This window comes from Carassius gibelio, chromosome A1, assembly GCF_023724105.1.
Source record: "Carassius gibelio isolate Cgi1373 ecotype wild population from Czech Republic chromosome A1, carGib1.2-hapl.c, whole genome shotgun sequence".
Taxonomy (NCBI): Eukaryota; Metazoa; Chordata; class Actinopteri; order Cypriniformes; family Cyprinidae; genus Carassius; species Carassius gibelio.
This window is the reverse complement of record NC_068371.1, coordinates 9795768-9816909: the sequence shown is the minus strand read 5'-3', so window position 1 is coordinate 9816909 and position 21142 is coordinate 9795768. Positions and strand designations below refer to the sequence as shown.

Sequence of the window (21142 nt, the reverse complement as noted above, 5' to 3'; positions counted from 1 at the left end):
ACACTTATAATAAATAAATGTTTATTTTTTTCTTTTGAGTTGATAGTTCATAGACAGAGTATTTGCTTGTACAGATCCTTACATTAATTACAATGTTTTACAACTGACAACTGTTGAACACAACATAAATAGCAATGCTTGCTATTCAAATATGTGCAGGCAATATATATGTTTGTAGATGTAAAGATGAATCAGTGGTTTGACTGACTCATATTTTATTGCATTACATGTCAGAACAGAAGCGTTGCAACAAAGCCTCTCTTGCTGATATACTGTATATTTTACACATCATGTCAATATAAATGAAATCACATTGCTTGTTGTAAATAAACTGACCAGTACAGAGTAATTATTTTAATTACGTCACTCAAAAAAAGTAATATTAGTTTATTATTGCTTATTTTTATGGTAATATCATAAACAGTACCAGAGTCCCAAATATTTGCACATGGCAAAGGTGGATCCAACATTTGTTTTCCATTAGAGCATCAGTCAGAGGTCTTCCTGAACAAACATGTTAATGATTTAATGATAGCCCTGCCCCAAACTCACAGTAAGTAAGATCAAATGGTATGATAGCACCACAACACCACAGTATTACAGAAAAATCAACATGCAAATTATTTAAAATATAAAATGTCAATAGTAATCCTCAAAAGTATGTTAAAAGGCATTATCACAGTAATGAAAAATAAATTATGAATATATAGTAAATATAGTTCACTTGCGGTTGAAAAAAATAATTACATGATATTTTTCTGTATTATCAATTAAAAAATCAAGTGCAATAAAAAAAAAATTCTTATGTCACCTTTATTTGAAATGACTTGAAAGTATTTGAATGAAGAATAGACAGGAAGCTCAGATGGTGGCTGATCAATGAGTAAATGACAGTGAACTGTCACCCTTAATAGTTGTTAAGGGTGTTACAATAGTTATAAAGGGTTTTACAAAACTGGTTTGTTGGCAAGTTACAACTGATTTCTGATTTGCTTTCTGAAAGCAATCAACAAGGAAGAATGCTTAGTTTACCTTCAGATGTATGAAGAGTATGTGTAATTGATGAATATGTCTTGGGTTCTCATTCAGTGAGTTTAGCTGTACAGGATGGTGACATGCAGAAAAAAGAAAGTTCAGTGGTAAATTGGCTGCACGTACTCTGGTGGAAACACGCCAACTCTTCCACGGCACCGCCCCCTCCAGCACTGAGCATCCGAACAGTCGAGCAGGTCAATGACATCACCGCGCAAGAAACGTAGATGACTTGCACGATTGGATGTGAAGTCAAAGAGGGCATGGGCATGACGTGGCCTCTGAAACAGAAACACACACAAATCATGGACACGACAAGACTGTGCACTGGATCAGCAGTCAAACAAAACATTGTCCTACCTATGAAAGCCTGTTTTGACCTCAGAGTAATAATACAATGTGTTAAAAAGTCACATTGTGAAATAAGTCACAACTGTGAGATATTAAGCCATGACTAGGAGAAATAAAGTTGCAATTACCAGAAATAAAAAAATTAGGAGAAAAAAAGGTGCAATGGAGTTACTTAGGAGAAAATACTTGCAATTATTAGAAAAGAGTCGCACAATTAGGCAATGAGAAAGTTGCCAAAACTGTACTCAAAGAAAACTGAAATTTGAATAAAGTTGTAATTGTGACATAAAGACATAATTACAAGGGGGAAAAATTGCAATAAATTAGAAAATTGTTACAGTTATGAGAAAGTTGCTACAATTGTGAGAAACCAGTGTGAGAAACAAAGTTACAAATAGAAGAAATAAAACTGACATTTACAGGAAATAGTTTAGTAGAGTCACAATTACAGGAAATAAGTGAAAAATGTTGGGCATAAATATAAAATGTAGCTGTCAGAAATTAAGTTGAAATTTAGGGGTGGGGGGGGGGAACTAATATATAAAACGCAGATTAGAGTTCACCAGAGTTAAACTTTGGCACCTCAGTAATCCTGCTCAATACACCAACATCATGTGCTCATGTAGACTACATGTGACTCTTACAGCTAATGATCTCTCAGGCTCTTTCAGGAAGACTGTTCTCTCTTTGGCAATGCTGTTGATTTTGTAGAAGTCCACAAGCTGGTTGAGGGAGCTGAAGACTTCATCCCATATGAAGAACTGCCCTAATCTATCTTTCAGTACCTTAAAGTGCTGCACATGGTCCCCATAACTACAAAGAGAGAGAGAAAGAAAGTGTTATTTTCTTTAAAGATAAAGGGGTAGATTTTGGCTTCACTTGCATGTTTATTAAATCAGAACATAAAAGTGTTTGATTCAAGGTTTTGCCTAATAAATCACAGTTTAACATTTCAGCTCTCAGCAAGTTCTTGAATCACGGTGAAGAAGAACAGTGTTAATAACTTGAATCAAATTGGACTCTGAACAAGTCTGAACAAGAAATTATTCTCCTATAACTAGATTAAGGAATATCAATTTCGGGACTCCTGCCGTCACAGGGTAACATGGAATTTTTGACCGTGGTGGACCGGTTCTTGAAGGCAACTCATTTTGTTCCTCTGTGCAAATTACCCTCAGCCAGACAAATGGCAGTTACTGTCATTGATCACATCTTTCGTATTCATGGCCTCCTGGTTGACGTGGTCTCTGACAGGGGGCCTCAGTATGTTTCCAAATTTTGGAAAGAATTTTGTTGTTTGTTAGGGGCAACTATTCATCTTTCTTCTGGGTTTCATCCCCAGAGTAATGGTCAGACGGAGAGGGGCCAACCAAGATTTGGAACGTGTTTGGAACACAATTCTTTACCGGTGTCATCCAAGGGCCTCCATTTGAGTGTAGCATAGGTTACCAGCCACCTATCTTTCAGAGTATGGAATCCGAAGTTGTGGTCCCCTCTGCCCATGCCGTTGTCCAGAGATGCCACCGTATCAAGGTCGTGCATCAAGGTCCAGCCCGATCGCCATCGGTCAAAGATACCCCTCTACATCGTTGGTCAAAAAGTGTGGCTTTCATCTAAGAATATCTCCGTTCCGTCTGTTATAAGCTTGCTCCCAAATTCATTCTCCCGTTTACTGTCACCAAGTTTATTAGACTGGTGGCAATCCGCCTCAAACTTCCTCCTGCAAACAGGAGAATTCATCCCGTCTTCCATTTCTCCAAATTAAAGCCCATTTTTCATTTTACCATTAATCTGCCTGTCCAAGTTCCTCCACCAATGCGACTTATTTGGTAAAACATATTCTGGACTCAAGGCGGAGGGAATGCGGATTTCAGTACCTGGTGGACTGGGAGTGTTACGGTCCGGAGGAGAGCAGTTGGGTTCCTGCTAGGGACATATTGGATAATTCGCTTATCTGTGATTACGATCGACAGGTAGGTTCCTCTGGATACACCAGGAGGCGCTTCTAGGAGGAGGGGTACTGTCACAGTTCATGGATCTGTGTGTTCGTTCTGCATGTCTGTTTCTCTTTACCTGTCTGATTGCTCATTCAGTGTTGCTGCGGAAAGCGTGAGGCTGATGAGCTAATCAGCGTGGCTGCACCTGATGCTTGTCCTGTCCTGTCTTTATATGTGTCGTGTTTGGTACTGTATGTTATCAGATTGTTGTTTGAGTTTGTCCATGTCTTTCTCTCCAGTTTTCAAGAAAACTCTCCTGGATTTTGTGTAACCATTGGGTGACCTAGTGTTAGTGAAATGGTCAGGGAGATATTTCCTAAAGGGAAGATCCACCTAAGCTCTGCCCACAGAAAAATGTCACCATGTTTACTTAACAGAAAAAGTGAAAAAAGTGAAAGTTGTGACATTTTGCCAAGTATTGTAACCCATACTCTGAATAAGTGCTATGCATTTAACCCATCCAAGTGCACACACACCGCAGTGAGAAGGGAACGCACACGCCCAGAGCAGTGGGTAGCTATTTGTTTCAAAACCCGGGGGGCAATTGGGGGTTAAGTGCCTTGCTCAAGGGCACTTCAGCCATGGTTACTGAGGGTGGAAGAGAGCGCTGTTCACTCACTCCCCACACTTATAACTCCTTCGGGTCAGAAGTCCAACTCCCTAACCATTAGGTCACAGTCTAAAAGAGTCTATTCCTTTTAGAAGATATGCATATCTTTTCAAGATGCAATAATACAATAAGACATGCATTTTCTCAATGTCCTGCAAGTATGTGAAAATTGTTTTAAAACCAATAACTGTTTTCCAAAAACATAATTGGCACTAATACTTGCTCCTCTCTTACACATTTCAGTTAATGCAGTATTTGATTGCTGAGCGCTAGAAAGCAGTCAAGTCACCTTTTATTTATATAGTACAATGGTAAACACTAAATCTTCCAGTAAAATTCAGTTCATCATTGATTCAGTGACGTCATCATCCAGCTCAGTTCAAATAGTGTCTGTGCAATCAAGTTGACAATATTGCCAGACATTAAGTGTCCCCAACTAAGCAAGCCAACAGTGGCAAGGAACCAAAACTCCTTCAGTGACAGAAATGGAGAAAAAAAACCTTGGGAGGAACCAGACTCAGCCAGGTTCTCCTCTGGACAGAAAAAAATGGTGTGGTTTAATTTTGCAGGGGACCAGTGTGGTTCCCGTGGTCTTGTACTGATGGCCGTCGAGGTGACATGGTTTTTGCGGGGGATCTGTTATTGGGGCTCATCTAGTTGACATGATCTCTGCTGACTTTCAGGGCTGTCAAGGTCATCTCTAGGTGCATCTGGGTGGCTACTGTAATCTCAGAATAGGTTTCCAGTTCCGGTTGACTTAATGCAGACCAACAATCCTTTAACAAATTTTTATTGTATAAATGTGATAGTTTGTTATGTGTAAGCCAGGTAAAAAAGGATTGGTCTTTAATGTAAAAAGTGTGTCAGTCTCCCGAACAACGTTAGAACAATTGATCCAAAGTTTGGGTGCTAAATAGGAAAAGAATCTAAAGCCCACAGTTGATTTTACTATTCTAGGTATTATCAAATGGCCAGAGTTTTGAGATCACAGTTTATGTGAAGGACTATAATGCGATAAAAGCTCACTCAGGTATTGAGGAGCTAAACCATTCAGAGCTTTATAAGTAATTAGCAAGATTTAAACATTTATACGATATTTAATAGGGAGCCAGTGCAGCTGAAGAACTCTAGCTGCTTCATTTTGAACCAGCCCAAGTTTAAGTGCACAGAACAACCACCCAATAAAGCATTACAATAATGTAACCTTGCAGTCATGAATGCATGAATTAACTTTTCTGCATTTGACATTGAGAGCATAGGTCATAACTTAGATATATTGTTAAGATGGAAAAAAAAATTGGTTTTACAAATGCTAGAAGCATGGCTTTTAAAGGAAAGATTGCTATCAAATAGAAAACCAAGGTTTCTAACTGATGATGAAGAATTGACAGAGTAGACATCAAGTGTTAGTAACAGTGTATTAGGTTATTAAATGCAGAGGTTTTTGATAATTAACAGATGTTTTTTCTGAATTTAGCAGTAGGAAATTACTAGTCATCCAGTATTTTATATCAACTATGCATTCTGTCAGTTTTGCAAATTGGTATATTTTTGTCTGGCTATGAAGAGCTGTGTGTCATTAGCATAACAGTGAAAGCTAACACCATGCTTCCTGATTATATCTTCCAAGGGTTACATGTAAAGCATGAAAAGCAGTAGTCCTAGAACTGAGCCTTGTGGTACTCCATACTGCACCTATGATTGATATGATACCTCATCATTCACTGCTACAAACTGTTGATGATCAGATAAGTTTGATTTGAACCATGCCATTGCAATTCCAGTAATGCCAACATAATTATCTCATCTATTCCATAGAATGCTATGGTTGATAGTGTCGAACCGATCGGATGATAAGAGCAGGTAATTTGTAACTTTGATCAGAGAAGTCTCAGTATGATGATACGGTCTAAATCTGGATACTGCCTTTTCTAGTATATTTAACAAAAAAAAATAGTCTGTAATTAACTAATTCTATAGGATCAAGTTTTAAGTTTTTTTAATAACAGGCTTAATAGCATCCAGTTTGAAAGTTTTTGGAACATATCCTAATGACAATGACGAATAAATAAGAAGACGATCTATCTGATCTTTTAGTAGCATATATGGTACAGAGTCTATCATTGATGTTGTTGGTTTAGATGATTTAACAAGTTTATAAAATTCTTCCTCTCCTATAGCAGAAAATGTGTGGAATTGTTCCTCGGGATCTACAGTGCATGATAGCTGACGGCGGAATGTTTATAATTTTATAGATCTTGGAAGTAAAAAACTAATTACTGCTGTGCTGTTTGGAAATGTCAGTGCCTGTTGATACTTTATTTTTTTGTAAATTTAGCCACTGTACTGAATAAATACCTAGGGTTATGTTTGATTTCTACTTAGAGGTAAAAAGTAAGCTGATATAGCTGTTTTTAAAGCTTTTCTGTTTTTCTGGGGAAGTACTTTCCCTCCATGCAATATGAAACACCTCTAGTTTTGTTTTCTTCCAGCTGCACTCCATTTTCTGGGCTGTTCTCTTTAGGCTGCAAGTGTGCTCATTATCCCACAGTGTCAAACTGTTTTCCTTAATATTCTTTAAGCATACAGGAGCAACCGTATCTAAAGTGTTAGAAAAGAGAGAGTCAATTTCTGTTACAACATCCAATTTTTCTGAACAATCGGATTATTTTAAAAAGCTTTTTTTTTTCTTTTTTCGTAGAAGTGATGGTTCTACCATATTTGTAAAAGTAGTTGAGTTTGAAACTTTAGCTACATAGAGTATACACAAGACTAGATAATGATCTGAGTTATCATCCCTAACATAAATTAACATAAATTATTGTAAGTTAAATATTACCAAAAGAAAAGTAAAATAAATAAAATTACTTTGTAAAAAATATAAATGCAAGGTATTGATCAATATTATAATGAAGGTTCAACATTAATCATTCTACAGAAAAAGACATTTGAAAACATGCTATTAACTGTGTTAACTGTGTTAGTGAGAAAAGTGCAGGCACTGACTCACACCCTGTGCCTGCGGCAGGTGTCTTTAATCACCCGGCAGCTCCACCCTACCACACCTGCTCTTAACCTGTGTGGGTTTTTGCTTACACACACACACACACACACACACACACACACACACACACAGATAGATGCTCATCAGCCCATGCAATACTGCATGGATCACTGTGCTTGTTCAGACAGAAATGCTGACAGAATGAGGAACTGCCTCAGGTATGTGGATTTGTGTATGTGTATTTGAGTTACACTGAAGGTCATCAAAACAACAGGGCATGTTTAGAGAGCAAGACTGAGTCAGTATAATCACAGTCTATATGGATTAGATATGGATTAGATTAGTCATTAGAAATTCGATATTAGACTAGACCCATATTTGTAATTCTAAGACACAAGATCCAACTCAAAACTGTCTCAAATAAATTTTCAGCTTTTCATCTTGCATTGTGGTTTCTGTATTTAAAGAGTTTTTAATTTTAAATGTCCAAAAAATATACTAATGACCCCATTAATCATTTTCTATAGGTTAAAACTGCTGAAATATGCTTCTATTCATTAGGGTTGGTATGCATTTTTTAATGATTCATATATGCTCAGGTCATTAATTTATCAAAAATACAGTAAAAATTGCCAGTAATGTTCTGTTAATTTACAGCCCTGCACCGTTAATTTACAGCTTTTCATTTTTAGAGTATGTTACCATAATACTACCCTGTGAATTAACTAGTGCTCATTTGTGAAACTGATTGCCTCAAACAGTTTGAGTTTAAGAACTTATTTCATTTGAGTCCACTGAGAAGAAATATGCTATAGTATATAACTTTTTTAACGGAAAACAGTATTTTACTGTCAAAATTGGGTAGTTTTTTTTTTTTTTTTTTGTAAGTGTTGTAAAATTTTGAAATTATTCAAATGCATTTTGTTTTATTTTAAACTAATGTATTTTTTGTGATGAGATGTGTGTGTGTGTGTGTGTACATGTATATGTTAATTTCCAATGTCAAATGATCTTTCAGAAATAATTTTAAATGTGCTGAAGAAACATCTCTTACTTTTAACAATGTTAAAACGGTTTAAAACAATTGCTTAGTTTTTAAATGTCTTGTTCTAAATATACTTGGCAAGATTTGTATTTTTTTTTTTTTCTGTAAACCAATATACAAATGTATGATAGTCATTACAGAAAAATGTAAAGCTGTATTAAAAAATTTTTAATGCTTGAAAACCATTTTTCATCTTTGACCCATGTTCATTCCTGAGTGAAGACTAGTCAATATTGCATTCTGCTTAATTACACAAAACACCTTTTCACCAGCGATCAAACACATCCCCTGGGCGTCCGTAGACATGATATATAAAAATTTTCTGAATTAACATTTGCTGATCATCTTTCAAGCATTAATATTATATGTTCCTAAAATAATTTTAGCTGTTTTACACCGGGAGTCCCTGGTTTTGTAAACTAGAGGAACATATAATGATTATTCCTTTATCTTTCTCTCCTTCTCTTTTCACTCTCCCTCTGTTTCACATGTAAACACACACCTGACATCTGGGATGGCCTCAGGTACTCAGGCTTTTTAGAAGGTACTAATATCTGGCAGAATTGGGTTCATTTTGCTTCGACTGTGTTGCAACTGTCCCTTGATTTCTCTTTCTGTTTCTTTCTCTCTGTCTCCGTAGGATTCAATGTTTTAGGTCAGGTCTTCAGAGGTGTACAGCAAAGCGATCTAAAAATAATCTATGTCCACTCTCCAAAAACTTGCCAACATTTTCAATAGAATTCTAACATAAGCTTTCTTAAGAATATCTCATTTTTTTCAAAAGGAGAAAGAAATTTCAGGTTTGTAATAACTGTTGATTAAATGATGACAGAGTACACATTTTTGGGTAATCTATCCCTTTACAGTCCACAATATGATTAAAACGTAATAGGCTCTTTTGACTTGGGCAATAACCACCTAGCAACCGCCCAGAAAGCCTAACTTTTTTAGTAGAGGTTTCCTAGAAAGTGTTACGAAATGTTATTTTTGGTTGGAATATCTAAAAGGTTTCAGTTTCCACCTAGAGAACTCTGAACTGTTTAAATAGGTTCTGGAGTGCTGGGAGCAAAAAGATTACATCAGAGCAATACACTTCCATGCACTTCACTCTAATTAGAGTGTGGTAATGAAGAACCAGTTAGGGTAAAAAGGACACACATTAACACACATGCATATGCATGCATTCATTTGTAAGTGTGCGTCTGACCTGACAGACACGGAGAACTGCTGGTGTGCTCTCACTCTCCCTGATGAGAAACGCTCCACACTCCAGCGGTCTCAAAAGATTTTCTGCAGCCTGCCGTGATATTCCACCCACAAACCACCTGCAAAATAAAAACTCATCTTTCAGTTCAGCATCATGTTGTTGTATATTTATGAATTGCAACTACTGGTACAGTACACTTTTTTATTTTAACACAAATTCTTTAATCAAGAAAAAAATTTTCAAAAGATATTTACATTAAAATGGTCAGTTTGTTGTGTTTTGTGTCCGACCTAAAAAAGTTTAAATTGCGTGTCTCCCCTCTGTTTATTTTCCGGTTTTCCTCAGTCCTTTTTTTTATTTCCGTAGTGTTGTTTAAGGCATTTATGCTGTGAGTTTATGCATTCCCTGGGAAATTAACCTATGACCTTGATATTGCTTGTGCCACGATCAAATGTTTAGATGCCAAATTATATTGCAATACAGTAAATTTTACATTTTTAAAACTTACATTTTTAAGTTTAAATAAACATACTTGATTAAAATAATAAATAGGTGAACTCAACACAAAAAGCTATGTGAACCTTTTTAATATTCTATTTCTAAGTTCTAAAAACATCTCTTTTTTTCCCAGAGGGATTGATTCCCCTTATATATAAAATTTCTTATAGAATTAAACTGTAAGTTTTAAGAGGTTTGAGCATTTGTTTTCTCACCGGATGCTTCAGTTCTTGCATGATATATAGTGACATAACCTATTTAATTATGAGAAAACTTTCTAGCATCTTTTGCTTAATAAGTAGCTTCATCTGCATTTATCGTAAGCAGCATTTGATCTCAATCAGTCCTATCTTTTTTTTTTTTTTTATCACAATCATGGATTGACTCATCCTTTTCATTCAGAATGATTGGTATAGTTTCTCAGTCATAAACTGCCATGTTTAGATCAAGCCACAGCCTGTTTGTTGGGGTTTGGTCTGGACTTTGACTGACTTTTGCTAATCCTCAATGTCTCACAAGGTTTTCAGTCTTCCATGTCATGGTAAAACTGAAGGGTAAGGAAGTCCTTACCCAGCAGTTTCAATCCTAGTCACACCATTGGGGAAGGCGACGCCCACAGCTATTTGTGAGTCATATGACATCACAGTGAGGTGTAATGCTGGGAAATCCTAACTTCTTAAAAAAATCTAACAATATAATCCTTAACCCATCCCTAAACTTGCTCAAGCTGAGCATCCAACAGCACCTTTCCAGCTGATGCAGTCACCACCCACCTTGCCCAACACAAATGGAAAATTCAAAACCACATTATGCAGCGCCTGAAAATAGTCCCAGCTAGTTTGTATAGTTGCAGCAATAGCAGAGTTTCTGACTTTTGCCTTGTCATTCACATATAAGCCACGTTTGTCATACTTACGTGTGAGGTCTTACACTGATATAGCTCTTCGGAACATAGCCCCGCCCACCAAACAGTTCAGCCGTGTACCAGTTTGGATCATCATCCATGTTTGTCACCTAAAATAAGCATAAGATCAGTATGCAGATGTCCACTATCAGTTAGATATTTCTCCTCATGTAAGAATAATGGTTTTCAAAAGCATGGTTCATTAATCACTGAGGTTTTATGAGATAAAGAAAATCTAATAATTATTTAAATCTTAAAATCTAAAATTAAAATAGTTATGACTCTGCCATGTCCCCCTAAAAGAGCTCTTTCAAATACCCCCCTCCCCCCAACATGTCTATGTCACTATGTGGAAATATTTGCATAATGCAGCCATGTCAGGGAGGTGCTGTGTGTATCTGGGTGAAAGCAAAAGCACTTTATTTGTTTTTCTGAAAGAAGATGCATTTAGGAATCTTTAATTTTACTTACAACCTAACAGCAACACATTTTATGGACAATTTCGTGAACCTTGGAGAGGAGGCAATTCTGACTTTGCTACAACAAACTGGCGCTTCTGAATCAGCTACTGTAAGTATGTTTTGTTTTAGTTTAAGTATTTGCTATTGAATGTTCAAATCCGAAGTTTTGTGCATCACTTGTGTGTATGTGTGTGTGTGTGTGAGAGAGAGAGAGAGAGAGAGAGAGAGTGTCACACAGTGGAGTCATCTGTCTTAGCCATCCGTGGCTTGTGTACTGCAAACACATAGGAGCTTTATCACTGTCTGTCACCCAGCTCTGTTCCCCTTTGGGGCTTGAACAGATGGTAAAATTATTAACTGTCTTTACATTTATAAGTTGAAGTTCACATTTATGAAAAGGTGCGTACATTTCCGACGAGTGCTTACGGTGTTCGGCCAATCACAATGCACTGGTTCAGCTGGCCAATCAGAGCAGACTGCGCTTGTCAGAAAGAGAGACTTTATAGAAAATGACGATGGAGGTGGGGCATAGAGGACCTTTTTAAAAAATAATGTGTTTTTTGAACATTAAAGCATGTCAACATATTCTGTTACACCAAATAATAATCTTTTAAAAAAGCATCATATGACCCCTTTAATAAGGGATTTGTTTAGGTAGTGGAAATTTTTTATACTTTTCAAGTATCCATGGTAACTGTATGTAATTCCCCAGATAACATAATTTGGTAATTTAAAAACCAAAAACAATTTGCAAACCTATACAAATAATTTTGTTCAAATAACACATAAACAAATAGCTGACAATGGCAGTGTGTTTTACTGCCATTACCATACATGGTAAGTACATTGGCTTGTACTGTACCATCCCACAAGCTGCCCAACTACATATATCATCACATAATCACACAGATATCTATTCTGAAATGCATGCTATAACACTGATACACACACTCCCACGAAACTGATCTAGTATTTTCGGCAAAGGTGCATCATGCACACCAGCATACTTACAGTTGCATCTATGTGTGCTACATATCCACAGTAAACTATTGCATGCACACACACACACTCACTCAGACTCACCTTCAGGATGTCACCCTTCTGGAAACTGATCTCATCACATTCAGTCGCTCTGAAACTGTAAAGTGCCTCAGCCTCCATTGAAAAAGAACAGAAAAAGAAAAGAAGAGGCAGGCAGTGAAGTGGAGATGAGCTCGGGATGAAAACAAGAAAGAGTTCAGATACAAAGAAATGAGAAAGGGCAAGCACAAATGAAAACAGATGAAATGGTAAAGGAGATGATTAAAAACGATGGAGTGTGGAGATGTATAATGGAGAGGCTTATTGAGACAAATAATTTGTAGAAGAATGATGAGTAGCCTTCACCACAGAAAAAGTGGGGCGACAAAAACATCAAGTGGAAAACTGAAGAAGCATAATTTTGATGGAGAATCTGTGAGAATGTGTGTCTTCCGTAGTACAGCTGTGCACAGAGGGAATGGAGGGGGATGGACAGAGAGAGAGAGAGAGAGAGGGAAGGGAGAAAGTAAGAATTAAAGTGGGTATTATGACCAGATCAGAATATCACTTGCTTTCATTTCAAATGCCTCAGATATAATTCTATATAGTATACACTAAAAGAATAATAATAATAATAATAATAATAATAATAATAAGGTCAAACACTTATATGAATTTGTTTCATGTCTTAATTCAATCCAACAATTGCCCAGTGTGGTCCAATCTATTTATCATTTTAAATCAAAATCCACCAATCTGTTTCTATCTCTCTTTCTCTCTTTATTTCCATCTCTCTCTAATATATATGTTCTAAACAACTGTAAATATATATTTACAGTTCTCAGATCTGCTACTAAATAGTCTACGATTTAGAATCTATTTAACTTCTTTTATAAAGTATTTTTATGTGCAAAAATAAATTATAAATCTTGTTGGTGGGGACACATGTTTGATATCCTCTGGCAGTTTTCTGTTTGAGCCAACAGCATGACCCTTATTAAGAGTGCTTGCTGTAGTTGTGCATGTGTTGGACTGTTATGCATGTTGGTCACGTCCTCCCTGATTCAGATGACATGACATTTAATAAGCGCGCATGGTCACACAATATCTAATTTCTCTCTAGCTGCATCTATACTTAGTGCAGCTTGATTAACTCATTTTAAAGAGAGTGTTTCAGAGTTGTATAGCTTAAATATGAGAACGAACTGAATATTTAATTCTCTGATTTGTGCATGTTTGCATGGATATGATTTCAGTGCTCTTTATCTGACAGCTGACAGTCAGTTGGCATCTCGAAGAGTATGTGCTGGTGGCAGCATCCACCCAGACCCCTGCCATACACAAACACACACAAACATGTAAGAAACTGTCACAATGCCCTTCAGTGCTCAAAATGATTGCTTTCATGGAAGGTAGCTGCGAGCCGGTAAGTACCTGAACAATATTTTCTCTAAAATCAAAGTTACTGAAGCTGTGATGCAAGCCAGTGCATTGAATGTTGATATTATTATATATTCCAGAAGTGCAAAAAATATTTAACATTTATGAAAATATTTATGAAAATAAAATTTAAGTTTGGTATGATGGTGATGCTGAGTATTCATACAAGCAAGGAGATAAAGTTTTTTTTAATGGAAAGTACAATAGTTTGAACAATTTATAAAAATAATCTGTCAGGATTTGTATATTATTATTATTATTATTAGTAGTAGTAGTAGTAGTAGTAGTAGTATTCCTGCTTTGCATAATCACTTAGTAAAATTTTTGTGTAGTTTTAAGTAGGCTAGCTAAGTCTCTTTCTCACATGATTTACCTAATTTCATGACAAAGTCAGCATTCCATTGAACAATGAACTATAGCTAATATAATTTTTCAATAAACACATGATTAATTCAGTAATTGTTGAGGTCAGGGCCATTTTGATGCCCTAGGCGAAATCCCAATTGGCGCTCACTCTCTCTCTCTCTCTCTCTCTCTCTCTCTCTCTCTCTCTCTCTCTCTCTCTCTCTATATATATATATATATATATATATATATATATATATATATATATATATATATATTTATGTATATACATATATATACACAGTACAGACCAAAAGTTTGGACACACCTTCTCATTCAAAGAGTTTTCTTTATTTTCATGACTATGAAAATTGTAGAGTCACACTGAAGGCATCAAGGGCTATTTGACCAAGAAGGAGAGTGATGGGGTGCTGCGCCAGATGACCTGACCTCCACAGTCACCGGACCTGAACCCAATCGAGATGGTTTAGGGGTGAGCTTGACCGCAGACAGAAGGCAAAAGGGCCAACAAGTGCTAAGCATCTCTCGAGGAACTCCTTCAAGACTGTTGGAAGACCATTTCAGTTGACTACCTCTTGAAGCTCATCAAGAGAATGCCAAGAGTGCAAAGCAGTAATCAAAGCAAAAGGTGGCTACTTTGAAGAACCTAGAATATGACACATTTTCAGTTGTTTCACACTTTTTTGTTATGTATATAACAAAACAAAATATATACACACATACATCAGACACTTTTATCCAAAGCAACTTACAGTGAATTCAGGCTATAGTTCATTTATTTATTTTTTACCAGTATGTGTGTTCCCTGGGAATTGAACCCACAGCCATATGGGCTTCAACCACAATGCTCTACCTCTGAGTTACAGGAATAAATATTCTTTTCAGACACCAGCTTTTTCACATTCAAATTGGTTGTCTTAGTAACAACCCTAATTTGTGGAGATTCAGTGATTATGAGTTCCACAACTCTGAATGCATTATCTGTAATTCTACTGTTAAAGGGTTAGTTCAGCCAAATACAAAAATTATGTAATCAATACATTTAGCTGACGCTTTTATCCAAAGCGACTTACAATTGCTATATATGGCAGAGGTTGCACACCTTTGGAGCAACTAGGGGTTAAGTGTCTTGCTCAGGGACACATTGGTGTCTCACAGTGGATTCAAACCCGGGTCTTTCACACCAAAGGCATGCCTCTTATCCACTGTGCTAACACCACCCCCTGGTTATTGATTTTGGCATACAGCTCATGAAAACCCAAAATTCCTATCTCAAAAAATAACTTACTCTCATGTTGTTCCAAACCCGTAAGACCTCCGTTCATTTTTGGAACACAGTTTAAGATATTTTAGATTAATTCTGAGAGCTCTCAGTCCTTCCATTGAAGCTTTGTGAACGGTATACTGTCCATGTCCAGAAAGGTAAGAAAAACATCATCAAAGTATTCCATGTGACATCAGAGGGTGAGTTGGAATTTTTTTAAGCATCGAAAATAAATTTTGTCCAAAAGTAGCAAAAACTACGACTTAATTCAGCATTGTCTTCTCTTCCGTGTCTGTTGTGAGAGAGAGTTCGAAACAAAGCAGTTTGTCATATCCGGTTCACGGACAAATCATTCGATGTAACCAGATTTTTTGAACCAGTTCACCAAATCAAACTGAATCATTTTAAACGGTCTCCAATATGCATTAATCCACAAATGACTTAAGCTGTTAACTTTTTTAATGTGGCTGACACTCCCTCTGAGTTCAAACAAACCAATATCCCGGAGTAATTCATTTACTCAAACAGTACACTGACTGAACTGCTGTGAAGAGAGAACTGAAGATGAACACCGAGCCAAGCCAGATAACGAACAATAGACGGACTCGTTCAATTTTAATATTTGGCTGAACTAACCCTCTAAGATAAACATTTTACACAATTTATAAGTTGTAATATCATAGTGTTGCCACTAGATGACTGTATAGCCCTATGTAACAATCCCTAGCAGCTAAGACATTGCACATAATTTGCACATAAATCACACATACATTAATTTTATTAAATTTGGGTTTGTATACATGTTTAGATAATATCAATGGTTACTTTTTGTATTTATCTGTTTTTGTTCAATTGTTTTGTTGTTGTTGCTTGAAACATAGATTTAAAGTGTCAGTTATTGTATTATTATTATAGTCAACTCTATATAAAACAATTTAGTGCCACAAGGATCTGTCCTAGGTCCTCTGCTATTTTCAATTTACATGTTGATAAACATATTGCCCCTTGGTAATATTATTAGAAAATACAGGATTAGTTTCCACTGTTATGCTGATGATACTCAACTATATATCTCAACAAGACCAGATGAAACTTCGAAATTATCTAACCCAACAGAGTGTGTTAAAAATGTAAAAGATTGGATGACCAATCATTTTAGAGATATTACTTATTTGACCAAAAAACAGTACACAGAATCTCGTAGATTACAATTTGCAACTAGACTGATGTACTGTTACTTCCTCTACAGTCAAAAATCTGGGTGTTATGTTACACAGCAAATTGTCTTTTGAAAACCATATTTCCCATGTTACAAAAACAGCATTCTTCCATCTTAGAAACATTGCCAAGCTATGAAACGTTACCTATTTCTGATGCAGAAAAGCTAGTTCATGCATTCATGAACTCTAAACTGGACCATTGTAATGCACTTCTAGGTGGTTGTCCTTCATTTTCAATAAACAAGCTACAGGCAGTCCAAAATGCAGCGGCTAGAGTCCTTACCAGGTCAAGAATATATGATCATATTACCCCAATTTTACAGGATTTACATCCTGTGGTAACTAGGATTTACACAAGCTTCAGTCTGGATCCAGAACACCTGAGAAGGGTCCTCAGATGAGGACCTCAGATGATGCCAACCCAGAAACAACATGCAGAACTATGAAATATTGCTAATAGTGTTCATCATCTGGTTGACTACGTCTTGTATAAATTTTTCGAAAAATTTCTGCCATGTGCATAGAAACGTTCGGTTATGTTATTTTAACCCTCGTTCCCCTGTGCGAGCCGCCTGCGCCCCTATTAGGTGTAGTTTGGGGCTCGGAACAAGTAGTTCCACTCACCATTTTCAAAGCACTACCTCACTGGGTGAGATTGGATAACACTGGAAAAACGTATCCATTTTGCTTGGAACAGGGACGCTGCAGAAGCCCCATCCTTCCCGAAGGAGGTCTCAGGAGCAAATACACGTATAGCATTCGTTTAGGTGTATATGGAGAAATTTGAGGTGATTAAAACCCTCTTGGGAAGGCAGAAGTCTGCCGGGGAAACACTGGCTCTAAGGCAATACCGTGGACCATATCTCAATATGGAACCCAGCCTTCCATGGTTCTCATGGATTCATCATGATTTCCTGGCGCCGGACGTTCCGCTGCGTCCAGCTGCCTAGGGTGATAAAGGATCTCAACAGAGTCTACAGTACGGACACTCTGGAGCATTTTAAGCAAGCCGACACTAACCAGGGCCTCTCAGTGCCACTACCCTTTTGAGGTGAGAACACCGGAGGATACCAGTTCTACACGAAGGCCATAGAACCTAGCGAACGTGTTAAGGGTTGCCCAGCCTGCAGCTCTACAAATATCTGACAGCGAGGCACCACGAGCCAGCACCCAGGAGGATGCAACACTTCTAGTTGAAAGAGCTCGCTACCTGAATGGGCAGGGCACATCCGGAGCCTGATAAGCCAGGGTTATGGCATCCACAATCCTGTAGGCCATCCTCTGCTTAGAGACGGCATTCCCCTTCTGCCGGCCTCCATAACAGACAAAGAGCTGGTCTGAGGTCCTGAAGTTTTGTGTCTGGTCTACGTAGCATCTCAATGCTTGGAAGGGACAGAGCAAACCAAGGGCTGGGTCTACCTCCTCCAGGGGCAGCACTTGCAGGTTCACCACTTGGTTTTTGAAGGGTGTAGTGGTAACCTTAGGCACATAGCCAGGCCGGGGCCTCAGAATTACCTGGGAGTCAGCCGGCCCAAACTCTAGGCATGAATCGTCGACCGAAAATGCATGCAGGTCCCCTACCCTCTTGATGGAGGTCAGTGCAAGCAGGAGCAGAGTTTTCAATGAAAGAAACTTGAGCTTCACTGAATGCAAAGGCTCGAATGGGCCATGCTGTACTGATAGTCACGTCCCAAGAGGGTATAGAGGGGGGCCATGAAGGATTTAATTATTATTATTATTATTATTATTATTATTATTATTATTATCTTCTCTTCTTTAATTAATTTTACCCTTTTCAATAATATAAATTTTTCTATTATTGTATTTTTTGTTTTTATTCAAACCTCTACAAATGTTGTTATGATCTGTGAACAAATGATTCAAAAGACAAGTACCTTACCACAGGAAAATGTTATCCTTTTTGATGACTCAGGAAATGTAATGTAGTTCTCAATTATATTTTATTTAAGTATCAGACGGTTCTCTCTTAAACTACAAGTAAAAGGGAAAGGGTTTCATCTAACAAGCACTATTGTGCTCCATTGGTGTTCTTGTACTCCCTTTTGAATAAGAGTCTTTTAATGTTAGCTCATCTATCAGGCACATAACATAGATCCTAGAGAGGCACTTTAAGAGCTTAAGGACTGCATTCAATATGATATCTCACCACAGCACATTCACTGGAGCAGCTTGTAACAACATGACAGAAATTAGCATAGACTGGTAAAGCATATTCTATACAATTAAACTCTAGACTCTAAACTAGAGCCCCAGGATGTTCACAAGAGCAGGATTTATTGCAAAAAGGCCCAGAATTTGGCATGTCATGTCTTTTATTTGGCTGTTTTTTTTTTTTTTTTTTTTTTTTTTATGTAGGAGGTGTTTGGAGCTCTCTCAACACAGACCTGTTTCCACTTTGGGTTATGAAAGTTTTACTGTGCAGAGTTTACTAAAGAGAGGCCCAGTGACTTTTTTACTGGTGAGGCTTGTTTTATATATATATATATATATATATATATATATATATATATATATATATATATATAAATTAAATAATTTATATATATCATATATATAGACTCTTTTTTTTCCTGGAGTGAGAAAAGTAATGAAGTAAACAACGATTCTAAACTCTGTTTTCATGTTGATATACACATTTACGTTAAATACTCCAGTCGCATTAATGGAGATAAACACTAAAATTACATAATTTTACAAAAAACATAATTACATTATTTTATTAACAATAGGTTATATAATTTTCCTGTGCTGTTTTAATGACAGCGAGGAGTGCTATAGGTGCACAATAATTTATCTTTAAACTAAACTACAGATCACATGTTATGAGAAATATTTTAGCGTGAACAATGATCAATGCTGCACACTTACTTCAATATTATGGCAGACACTGCTGGACTCCATAATAGCTAACTGTACAACCGCAACGCAGCTGCACAGAGGTGTTGATTACGTGTGAAGGCATCTCCAGAACATTATAAAAAATATAGCTAGGGAAAAAATGGTAAGATTTGCATGTTTACTTTTTAAAATACTTTTTCAGTGACAAGCCAAATCAGACAATTTGTACTGACACTGCAAAAAATATGGGCCTATCTGTTTCCTATGAAAATAGCTGAAAGATGTTCATCAGCAAAACTGCATACATTTAATTTTTTTAAATTGTTTAAAGCAATTGAAATACTATTTGGCTATTGTAAAAGAATGAGATCAACATAAAAAAACCTTTGTTTTATGAATATTTTCATATATTTATTATAAAACATAACAAGAATACTGGAAAAATGTTAGCAATGAAATTAATGTGTATTGCACAAAAGGCATTCTCATATTTTCTTAATGTTTCGGTGTTGATATGGAAATGATATGTAGATGAGGTTATGCATAGTAAAACTAGGCATTTTAAGCTCCATATATGGTTATTTCGGGGAGGAGACGAGGTGGAAATGCGCATATGCAAAATCTCCCCTTGACTGGGATTTATAAAGGGATTTTTGCGCAGGTTCTGGCATATATATGGTTTTATAAATCTACGGACACTTTTAGGATGAAATCTATGGAGAGTTTTATAAATGAGACCCCTAGAGTTCTTGCAGGCCTGTCTATCGACCCACTCCACCTTAGAGGTCTTCGTGGCAGCCAATGCCTCCAGCCAGAGAAGCTTATGCTAAGTGGTGGATCAGAATGCTATTCCATAGCCTCGAGTCCTCTGATCCCCCCTCTCCTTTGGGGGTCAAGGCTCACTACTCCAGAAGCTGGCCTTCGGGATGGCGGTGCCCGCCTACTTTAGCCACTCCTGGCTCCGCACGTTTTTAAGCTTCCTGGTTGTTACATTACCCTGCCTGTGATGTCTCCAACTTCCGTTTGGCTGATTGCACATACGGTTCACAGCTTGGTCATGCTGGAGGCATTCCCGTAGCGTTTCGACGAAGCATCTCGTTCGGGGAACCAATGGTACATGCATAACCATAACCATAGAAATTTGGATTGTTTCCATTTGTTTCCAATTCGCAATATAAGGGCCACCCTAATATAAATACTTAAGTAAAATATGTATTGCTTAAAAATATCTCTTTGTCAGATTAATAAAATGAAGCAATTCTTGATTCATATACACCTCCTAGAGAAAGTTGCAGTCTCTAGTTTTAGGCCTGTTACTTTCATTTTTTCTAGTGAGATCTGGCTACACTGCTCAGAATTATTTATATCATCATAAACAAAGCCACCAGTCTAAACTGTGCTTTTGTGTGTGTAGCTGAACGTGAGATAGTGTGTATCATGCAGGAGTATGGAGAGGTCATGTTCGGCCCCGGGAGCAGTCAAAACATCAACAACATTGAAATCTTCATACAAAGTGATATCAGGTGATCCGTCTAACCTACAACTCACCTCTTATCATTTCCCTTCGTCTCAATAACATGCCAAGAATGGATTTACTTATGACAAGACATGACTTTAATTTTAATATTTTAATAAAATACCCTAATCCCAATTGATTGTAATGCCAGCATGAAACATTGTGGCATCAAAATGTTCTCCTATATCGTCCACAAGAACAGATACAGTTCATGTGAACACGTTAACCTTTTGCGGCCTATAAGCAGGCTATAGTGCAGTACTATATGGGTTAAGTAGTCGCAATGGAACTTGCCCTGGTAGTCCTTATAAGTCTAGTTATCTAAGGGTAAATATGATCAATATGACT

General features: G+C 37.0%; 1 pseudogene; it reads right to left on the bottom strand.

Moving 5' to 3' along the window:
• Positions 1-12: 12 nt before the first annotated feature.
• Positions 13-12587, bottom strand: LOC127987712 (GRB2-related adapter protein-like; annotated as a pseudogene).
• Positions 12588-21142: the final 8555 nt, after the last annotated feature.